Genomic DNA, 11,200 nt, shown 5'->3' on the forward strand with positions numbered 1-11,200 from the left:
TGACCTCAGTCAATGGAAAGTTCTCTTAAGCTCCAGATCTTGTGGAGGTTTCTATAAATTATTGCAATTAACCAGAATGATCAAAAAGTAATAAAGAACAAGCCAATAAGGTGTGGGAGTCACTATCCAGCATCATGTGCATGTATGAACATTCAGAGAAGCTTCTTGTTATAGTTTAATGATTATTATTTTTTGTATGTTAAGTTTTTCTTTTTCTTGCCTCAGGACAACATTGTCACAATGTGTTTTGATGTCATCACATATAAAAATATTTTTATTCATTTTTTTTAAAATGTTAGGCAAATCCCAACTGACAATGAGACAGATGGCAATGATAGGAGGAGTGGAATGTCGAAAAAGCAAATATTTGAGCAAATATTGCTTTTGGCTGTTGAGTTCATTTGTACACAACCAAATCTAATGAGTTGAGTTATTTCCTGCAGGAGAATGGCTGTGATAGGTTCATGGAGCAGACAACATACAAAATGGGGTAAAATGTCACAGTGTTTTATTCTTGCTGGGCTTTTTGTATGTTTTTTTATAGACATTGCAGATGAAGATGAAATTCTGTCTGAAATAAACCCAAACTCCTTGATGGACAACGTTACACCACCATGCCTCCAGTATACCCTGAATGGTTATAAATCACTCATTAGCTGGTGAAATTCTATGTCCATACTGTTATTTCAAACCTCTTCACTCTGATGACCTCTTTGATCTTATTGTTCATGAGTAAAACCTGTACATCATCCAGTGCAGCCTCCAAGTCCCTTGACCTTGCTGTTCAATGTTCAATGCTTAATGATGAATAGACTGCATTATTTCTAGTTTTATTTCATTGTTTTGTGTGTGTTTGTGTATGTGTGTGTGCTCTACACTGCTTTAACATCACAACCCAACACTCATGACTAGACCAACTAAAACAGGAAGTAAAACAGAGCAGTGAGGACAAAAATGTACAGCACTTTAATGACAAAAAGTATCTAATGGTAAGTTTTTATATATTATATATGATTGAACTCGCACAGTTTTCTTACAACTTGATAATGTGATGCTTTCACTTTAAGCGAATGGCCTGACACCAGCATGTGTCTTATGTTTCTTATCTTGCATTTTACCTGTAATCTGTAGAATATATTCATGCTCATGTGAATTAAGATAGCAATGTAAATTGACTAATCAGAGTAAATTAGGGATCAAAGAACTAGCTGGCTAGGTTTGAACCTCACCATTAGTTTTTCTTGTATCCGGCTGATGTAAGTGACATCACATTATAAACATAAAATATTATAAATGTTCTTTGTTGTTTTTTAAATGGTTTATTGATATATTTTGTGAAATTATTGTGTACATATAGGACATGTTGTGCACATGCTGTTTTTCAGATGCATGCTGAGTTGATGGGAAATCAGCACTGGAGGGAGTGCATGACTGCTTGGAAAGCCAACCTCCTTTTGTACCAACCTCTTTTTTTTTTAACCCTAATGTACTCATGAAACATTAGCAAGATTTCTTCTGCAGACATTTTGACACTCCCTTCCTCCATCTCATCTGCTCTCAGCATCTGCAGTGTCCAAGTCTTGACCAAGATTTTCAGACAATTTTAAAAAATATTCTGTTTAACATGGTTTCCACTAGGTTTTCAAGTTTCCATCAGAATGTCTCAGCACATGTAAACACACACCAAATTTATTGGCTAGATGGCTCAGGGGATGTAGCAACGCACCTCAGCAAGACCATAAAAGGGCAACCATGTCACGTGTCCTCAGATTCTAGTTAAGTCTAGGAAGAGGCCAGGCATGCGCAATGTGTGGCAAGGGTTGCAGCATCTTTTTCCATTCTCAGGGAACTGGGTTATATACAATGCATGTGGAAAGTATTCACAGCTCTTCACTTTTTCCACATTTTGTTATGTTACAGCCTTATTCCAAAATAGATTAAATTCATTATTTTCCTCAAAATTCTACAAACAATACAGCATAATGACAATGTAAAAGAAGTTTGAAATCTTTGAAAATGTATTAAAAGTAAAAAAAAAAAAAATCACATGTACATAAATATTCACAGCCTTTGCTCAATACTTTGTTGAAGCACCTTTGGCAACAATTACAGCCTCAAGTCTCTTTGAGTATGATGCTATAAGCTTGAGCTATTTTTGGGCAATTTCTCCCATTCTTCTTTGCAGGACCTCTCAAGATCCATCAGGTTGGATGGGGAGCGTCGGTGCACAGCAATTTTCAGATCTCTCCAGAGATGTTCAATCGGGTTCAAATCTGGTCTCTGGCTGGGTCACTCAAGGACTTGTAGCCACTCCTTTGTTATCTTGGCTGTGTGCTGAGGGTCGTTGTCCTGTTGGAAGATGAACTATTGCCCCAGTCTAAGGTCCAGAGTGCTGTGGAGCAGGTTTTCTTCAAAGATGATGCTGCCACCACCATGCTTCACTGTAGGGTGGTATTGGCCAGGTGATGAGCAGTGCCTGATTTCCTCCAGACATGACGCTTGCCATTCAGGCCAAAGAGTTCAATCTTTGTTTCATCAGACCAGAGAATTTTGTTTCTCATGGTATGAGAGTCCTTCAGGTGCCTTTTGGCAAACTCCAGACGAGCTGTCATGTACCTTTTACTGAGTAGCGGCTTCCGTCTGGCCACTGTACCATACAGGCCTGATTGGTGGAGTGCTGCAGAGATGGTTGTTCTTCTGGAAGGTTCTCATCTCACCACAGAGAAACATTGGTGCTTTTTCATAGTGACCCTCAGGTTCTTGCTCACCTCCCTGACTAAGGCCCTTCTCCCCTGATCGCTCAGTTTGGCCGGGCGGCCCACTCTAGGAAGAGTCCTGGTGGTTCCAAACTTCTTTTATTTATGGATGATGGAGGCCACTGTGCTCATTGGGACCTTCAATGCTGCAGAATTTTTTCTGTCCTTCCCCAGATCTGTGCCTCGATACAATCCTGTCTCTGAGGTCTGCAGACAATTTATGCTCTGATATGAACTATTAACTGAGGGACCTTAAATAGACACGTGTGTGCCAGTCAACTGAATCTACCACAGGTGTACTCCAAGTTGTAGAAACATCTCAAGGATGATCAGTGGAAACTGGAAGCACCTGAGCTCAATTTTGAGTGTCATGGCAAAGGCTGTGAATACTTATGTACATATACTGTAATTTTTTGTTTTTAATTTTTAATAAATTTGCAAAGATTTCAAACAAACTTATTTTATGTTGTCATTATGGGGTTTTGTTTGTAGAATTTCGAGGAAAAAATAAATTAAATCCATTTTGGAATAAGGCTGTAACATAACAAAATGTGGAAAAAGTGAAATGGGGCTTGAGGCGTAAGTGTGCCTCCTTTGGAGGCCCCAAGGATGGGTGTGTGGCTGACTGAAATAGATGCCCCGTACACCTTGAAGGTAGTGGGGCTAGCCCTGGTGAGAGGTGTTCCTGGAAGAACTCCAGCACTGTACCAGTCAGGCAGTGGACTGGGTCCAGGTGGCACCACTTGCAATGTGAAAGGAAGAGCCTCCATTTCAGGGCATATTGTTTTCTAGTAGAAGGAGCCCTAGAGCTCTAGATTATAGTCTCCATGACCTTGGTGGAGTAAAGAATCTGTGGACACATGATGTAAATGCCCTTTTATGGTCTTGCTGACAAATGCTCCTATGTTGCCTGATCCCTCTAGCTAATAATAATAAGAACATTCCCATCGCATCAAGCCTTGATACAGCATTAAGTTCCATCAAACGGAAAATGCCATTTGATGGACTGCGTACTATAAAGTTGTGTGTGTGTGTGTGTGTGTGTGTTTGCCCTCCGACAGAATGAAATCTCATTTTATTAATAAATGATTTGTCTCTAATAATTTTTTTTTTCTCCAGTTCAATGGTAGGGGCAACACCAGACTCAGCTGAATTCAGCTGTGTGTCCATGAACAGTGATCAGTCAATGGACACCCCATTAAGATTCAAAGACCATTCTACTGAAATTAGGTAAAGAGCATTCATTCATAATATCAATCTTCAGTCAAACTCCTGTGAATAAGCATGTAGCTTTACATTAAAAGTAATGGCGTATAATGTATATGTACATGCATTTCAAGTTACATTAGGTCTGTGTGTTCCTGTAACCTTTCTACTCTCTAGCACTGTGGAGGTTAAGAATTCAAACTCTTCTGAATCCAGATGTTTGTGCATAAAAAGCAACGAGTCACTGGGTCTTCCAACTAACTTCAGAGCTAGAGACTGTACTACTGATCTGAGGTGAGTCTAGCATCTCACTCAGTTTATCCTGAAGCCTTTTAATAGCCAAATTTGCTGTGCTACAGCTCTCAGTAATGGTTTAGTTCGTCCTGTTTTATTTTTCCACAGAACACAATGGAGAAAGGAGCAGTCAAGATTTACCTGTAGAGGTACAGGTCAAGAGCTTCATTTGATGTTCATATTTAACAACAGAATGAAGAAAGTCTGATCTCTGTGACTTTGGCTTGGTTGTTGATGGGCTTTTTTTAAGTATTTCAGAAACTGCTGATCTCAAACTGGACAGATGAATATTGCCTGGTCTTTTTCTAATCTAATCTAATCCAGTTTGGGAGAGTCTGTGCTCATGATAGCCCAAGACTCCTGTTCTGTTCTGACAGGATAGGAATCTGATGTGTTCTTTTACTGTTGTAGCTCATCCACCTCAAGGTTTGACAACCTGTGCATACTGAGATGCTTTTCTGCTCACCATGGTTGTAACTAGTGATTAGAGAAGAGAAAGAGTTACTAGAGATTTCCTGTCAGCTCCGACCAGTCTGAACACTCTCTTATGATAGCTCTCATCAAGAAGGTGTTCACTCTCAGGATGTTTTTTTTGCACCATTTGGTTTAAAACCTTTGTGTGTGAAAATCCAAAGAGATCAGCAATTTCTGAAATATTCAAACCAGGCCATCTGGTACCAACAACCAAAACTTTTTTATTCAAAGTATGACTTTCTGTTTAATAGCATTACTTATCTGTATCATATTATTGTATTTCTTAGACATGGTCTATATATATATATATATATCAGCAAAATCTTAAATCCAGATTCATACAGAAATTTAAAGGCATTAATGAAGGAATCTCAACTTCTGAATGAGATCTACACAGAGCTCTACATCACAGAGGGTTGGAGTGCAGACATCAATAAGTGTCCAGGAGACCAGCAACACAGGAGACACCCATCAACTGTAATGACCTCTTTAAGGACAAGTCCATCAGAAGTGTGCTGACTAAAGGAGTTGCTGGAATCGGAAAAACCTCTTTAATCTACATCGGAAAAACCTCTCTAATTACAGTCTCTGTGCAGAAGTTCATTCTGGTCTGGGCTGAAGGAAAAGCTAATCAGGACATCACCTTCATGTTTCCACTTCCCTTTAGAGAGCTGAGTCTGATGAAGGAGAAAAAACTTAGTCTGATGAATCTTCTTCATCACTTTTTCCCAGAAATTAGAAATCTAGAATTAATAGACTGTGACTACTACAAAGTCCTGTTCATCTTTGATGGTCTGGATGAGTTTTGAATTCCTCTAAATTTCCAGAAGAATGAGAGATTGTGTTATGTGACAGAGTCAGCCTCAGTGGATGTTGCTGCTGACGAACACCATCAAGGAGAATCTGCTTCCTTCTTCTGTCCTCTGGATAACCTCTCAACCAGGAGCAGCCAATCAGATCCCTCCTGAGTGTGTAGACCAGATAACAGAGGTATGAGGCTTTAATGATCCTCAGAAAAAGGAGTACTTCAGGAAGAGGATCAGTGATGAGAACCTGGCCAATAAAATCATCAGACATCAGAAGTCTTCAAGAAGCCTCTACATCATGTGCCACATCCCAGTCTTCTGCTGGATCTCAGCCACTGTTCTAGAGAGAATGTTGGGTGAAACAGAGAGTGAAGAGATCACCAAGACTCTGACTCAAATCTCACACACTTCCTGATCTTTCAGATAAAACACAAGGATCAAAGGTACCATTAGAAAATGTGACCCTGATCCTCAGCAGACCAGAGAAATTATCATGGCACTGGGAAAACTGGCTTTTCAGCAGCTGGAGAAAGGAAACCTGATCTTCTACGAGAAAGACCTGATAGAGTGTGGCATTGATGTCAGAGAAGTGTCACTGTACTCAGGAGTGTGTACCCAGATCTTCAGAGAGGATTCTGGGCTTCACCTGGGGAAAGTTTTCAGCTTTGTACATCTGAGTGTTCAAGAGTTTCTGGCTGCTTTGTATGCATTTCTTTCCTTTATTAACATAAACCTAACAGAACTACAAACCACTGGTCTGTCTGATCTTTTCAGAAATGTAAGCAAGCCTGATTTCCTGAAGTATGCAGTGGACAAGGCCTTAAAGAGTGAGAATGGACACCTGGACCTGTTCCTCTGCTTCCTTCTGGGTCTCAGAAACAGTCGAGTACATCAAAGAGAAGATCAGGGAGAATCCAGAGAAATCTGTCGATCTGTTCTACTGTCTGAATGAACTGAATGATCATTTTCTAGTGCAGGAAGTACAAACGTACCTGAAAAGAGGAGATGACCATTGCCTGTATGGGACCAGACTCTCTCCTGATCAGTGGTCAGCTCTGGTGTTTGTGTTAGTGAACTCACAAGAGGAACTGGATGAGTCTGATTTGAGTAAATATGATCCATCAGTCTTACAAGGCTGCTGCCTCCAAAGAACAGTGTAAGTACTGTCATCTGTAAATGTAGCACTGTTTTGTTTGGTATTTGATGGTGGTAAACACTGCATATGAAAAGTCTACACACCCTGCAGTCTTTTTGTGACGTAAATAAAATTAAACATAAATTGTGTCAGATCTTTTTCTACTTTTAAAGTGATATAGCAGCAGACAACAGTATTCAAGTGAAAATCAAACAGAAACGTTTTAGGAGAAAAAAGAAAAATAACTAATTCTTTGTTAAAGCAACTTTTACTGTAATTCAGCTCTCAGTATTTTTGGGTAAGAGTCACAGCCATCCTCATATCATTCCACAAGTTTTAAATCTGGGCTCTGATTGCACCATTCCCATACAATTACCTTCTTCTGAAGATATTCCTTTGGATTTGTGCTTTAGGTTGTTATCATGCTGTTCTTCAGCTGTAGGTTTTGTTGGTGTTTCCTGACTAGAGCCCCAGTCCCAGGTGAAGAGAAGCAGCCCCATAGCATCATGCTGCCACCACCATGCTTCACTGTGGTTACGTTGGATGTTCATGTCACTTGATCATGGTCTTTACAGTGTTCCCTGGTACATCAACGGTTCATGAAATTATTTTATACCCCTCACCTGATCAATACCTTTCCACAGTGAGATCTTATACATGATTTGTAAGCTCTTTAAGCTTCAAATGAAAAGATGGCAGCTGTGTGACCATTAGTTTTGAACATGTGTACTGAGTACAGTCATATGGCCAGTTATAAAAGGGTGTGCATATGTATGCAGGTAATTGTTTTCCCCCTTTTTTCCCCATAAAACATTTCTATTTGTTTTTATTGTAAATTTGTTGGTTGCTAAATTACAATAATGTTGGAAACAGATTTGATATGATTTATCTTGGTTTTTACTTTTTAAAATCACAAAAACTACAGTGTGAGTGCAAGTGTTTATAAAACAACAATACACCTATATGAGCATTTCATGGGACTTACGTAAGTCAACATTTATACTACATTATATTACATTACACTAAACATTTATACTATCTTAAAATAACACTATTTAATGTAATATTTAACTATTTAATTTTAACTTATTATGCTGGTTTGTATTTGCTTAGATTGTTTGACTGTTGTCACCAGTTCTGCTGGCACATATTGTTGATGCTTTGTTTTCAGTCTCCATGCGCCTCTTTGTTTACAGTACATCGTCTTGTACAATCTAATCTGATTTATGTCTTGTATTGACCCTTGTCTTGGGATTGGTGTTGGTTGTACCCACATTTTATCTGATTGGTTTGTCTACTTTGTATGTCATTATTTCAGTGCAAACACCTGTCTATGCTAATTTGTATTACAGAGTCTCTTTCACCATGTTTCTTAGTTCCTCATATGGTGAATTTTTAGTTTTACTTCCCAGTTGCAATCTGTGCCTGTGATTCCGATAACTGTTATGGATATTTTTACAGTAACTCTGCATGTCATGATTTCTGGACCATAATCTTTATTTTTTGAATTTTAAATAAATATTCTGAATTTATGCACTTGACATGACGTGGCACTAATCATAACCCTATTTTTTTTTTATTATAATTGTCATAAATAGAATAATATTTAATAATTCTATTAATAGTCAAGTTAAATGAACTTGAGTACAATATTTCACAGACATTATTTTAAAGAAAAACTTTAACACAAGCACTAGCTTTTAGTGCAATCATTTGTACACTCAACCTCCCTATCCTCTCTACAGAAACCTATGAAGCATTTCTAAAATTGATTTTGTCTAAGACTAAGCTTGTGCAATGCTGAAATAATGAACTCACACTGGAAGTGCAGTGATGGCAATAATCAAGTCAAAAACACTTATCAAATAAACAGTAGTCAGTGTGCATGCAGGAATTGATAACACAGGTGAGCAGTAAACTTGTTATCAACAGGACATAAAACGGCTCAGTAAGGCAGTGAGAACTGATGGTTTTTCACAGTAAGCTTATCGCACCACATACCTTAAATGTGCTACATAGCAGAACTATACAGGGAGGAAGTAGAGTGATTCAATACTCGGGTGATGACTTCCTCTAGTGGCTGAACAGATGAACAGATGTGTTTTGTGTTGTTACAGCTGAATTTTACCCGCTCACGTTTTACCATTTATAAAACATTTAATAAATGGTTTCTATCCTAAAACTCATTTAACACTGTTATCAGCTTCAAAGTTGGGTACAGCTTCTGTACATTTATATGGCTATAATGGCAGGAATAAACTTGTGATGCTATTTCAGACTAATTATTTAAATAAATCTGGTAAATAATCATATGTAAATTTACATACATTACTTTAAATTTCTGCATGTTTGTGTTATGATTAATCATCATTGTGTGTGTGTGTTTATGATGTAGATGGCTGCGGTATTCTGACAGAACATTATTTCTGTTCCAGGTTGTATCGTTGTAATCTGACACAGGAAAGCTATAGAGTTCTGTCCTCATTTCTCAGCTCAAACTCCTTCAGTCTGAGAGAACTAGACCTGAGTTACAATAAACTGCAAGATTCAGGAGTAAAGCTGCTCTCTGCTGAACTGGAAAATCCACACTGTGATATTGGAGTAAGTTCAATACTTTTACTCTGTAGATACAGTTCATACATTTATATTCAAATTCTTCACACAGTTTTGTCAGTTTAGCATTGTGACATACAGTTTCATTCTTTTCATATGTTTTGATCTGTATTTGATTTATCTTAAAAATTGTATGGTTATTATGGCCTTCTTCTTCTTCTACTACTCTATATACTCTACACAAACATAAGGGGTGATGCCTGTCTACTTACCTAGTGTGTGTAGACAGTGGAGCTCATTTAATTGTACCATATGATGTGCCATCTAAGTATATCATTTACTACACCACAGACACTATAACATTTAACACCACACAATCAAACAGAACTGCAGGCAGGAGAAACAAGTGCAAACAATAAGAAACTCCAAAAAGAGTCCCCAAGAGTGCAAATAAATATCGTGTTTACTAGGATCTCTTTAGCCCATTTATCCTGCGCAAAATAGTCCATCTCCCTTATTATCTTGTTTAATGGCAAGTACTCGATTCAGGGAAGGTGGTCTAGACATTATTGTTAAACTTTCCAGTGCTACACAAGCACAAGCTTTACATCAGAGGGTTGAGTTAGATGCAGGTAATTGCATCCATTCATTTCTGAAAGAGTGGTTGAATTTGGATGCGAATATCTTTTGAGTCCCATTTAATTATTTATGGTATCAACTATTAACAAACAATTTTTGAAAATAATGTGTGTGGTATAATTTTACAGTGTGAGACACTTTGAGATGTCAGAGTTTAAAATTATTATTGTTTCTCTTCCAGGCTGTGTGGTTGCAATCTCACAGAGAAAATTTGTACAGCTTAGTCCTCAGTTCTCAGCTCAAACTCTGCCAGTCTGAGAGAACTGGACCTGAGTCACAATAACCTGCAGGACTCAGGAGTGAAGCTGGAGAATCCACACTGTAAACTGGAGATACTGGAGGCGAGGTTACCACTGAGCTTTTCCCTGAGGACGGACAGTTAAAATACATCAGTATTTTAAAATACATCAGTATAAATTAGTTATCTGACTTTCTATCTGAATTGATGCTAATTTATACATCTGCTGAATACATCAGGAGCCCCCCCCCTTTTCAACTATGACTCCTCCCCTTGCCCTTTAAGGGGATTGGATAAATAACCCCCCAAAATAAATAATTAAGTAAACAATTAAATAAATACTTAGCAGTTGTGAAATAAACACCCTAATATAGAATTTTTGAAATTTTTGATTTTTGCAATCGTTTACTAGAAAAGGAACATATTAATTATAGAAACATTAAAAGACACAAAAACACAGATGCAAAAGTTCCATTACCTTTCAAAGAGATATTTAAAGCAGTCTAGCACTGCACTCGACTTAAATGAGAGGTTAGAACTTAGAATTAGATTATCGTTGACTCATGTTTGCTGTATCAATGAGTTTTTTGTAGCATCCCTTGCACTGACCAGGTCTGTGATACTGTCTACAGTAACTCTGAGCTCCTCTCCATGTGTTATAAACAGATATGTACCTGTCAGTGCCATTGTTCCTGTCTTTGAGAAATGAAAAATATATTATTAACATTAACATATGAATTCAATTTATTCAATTTATGAATAATATGAAAAAGTGTGTGACTTTAGATATTATTCATAAGATCTTTTCTGATGAAATATGTTAAGTGTTATTCCTTACCATCAAAGCACATGAAATAGTATGATGATTTACATTTCACATGCTTAGAAAGTGCCGCATTACCAGAATGAACTTTTATGATCCACCATGGCCACTTCAATCAAAAGTTGCGGGATATTTGTTGGTACCAGGAGTAGTAAGTAGTAAAACGTTACAGTGCAAAAGTACATTTTAACCAATTTCTTATTAACCATTAGTATTTAGACAAATTCCATTTTATTTCTTTTAGTTTATTTATCAAGTTTTGAATAGCAGACATTG

Source organism: Hemibagrus wyckioides, linkage group LG06 (assembly GCF_019097595.1).
Source record: "Hemibagrus wyckioides isolate EC202008001 linkage group LG06, SWU_Hwy_1.0, whole genome shotgun sequence".
NCBI lineage: Eukaryota > Metazoa > Chordata > Actinopteri > Siluriformes > Bagridae > Hemibagrus > Hemibagrus wyckioides.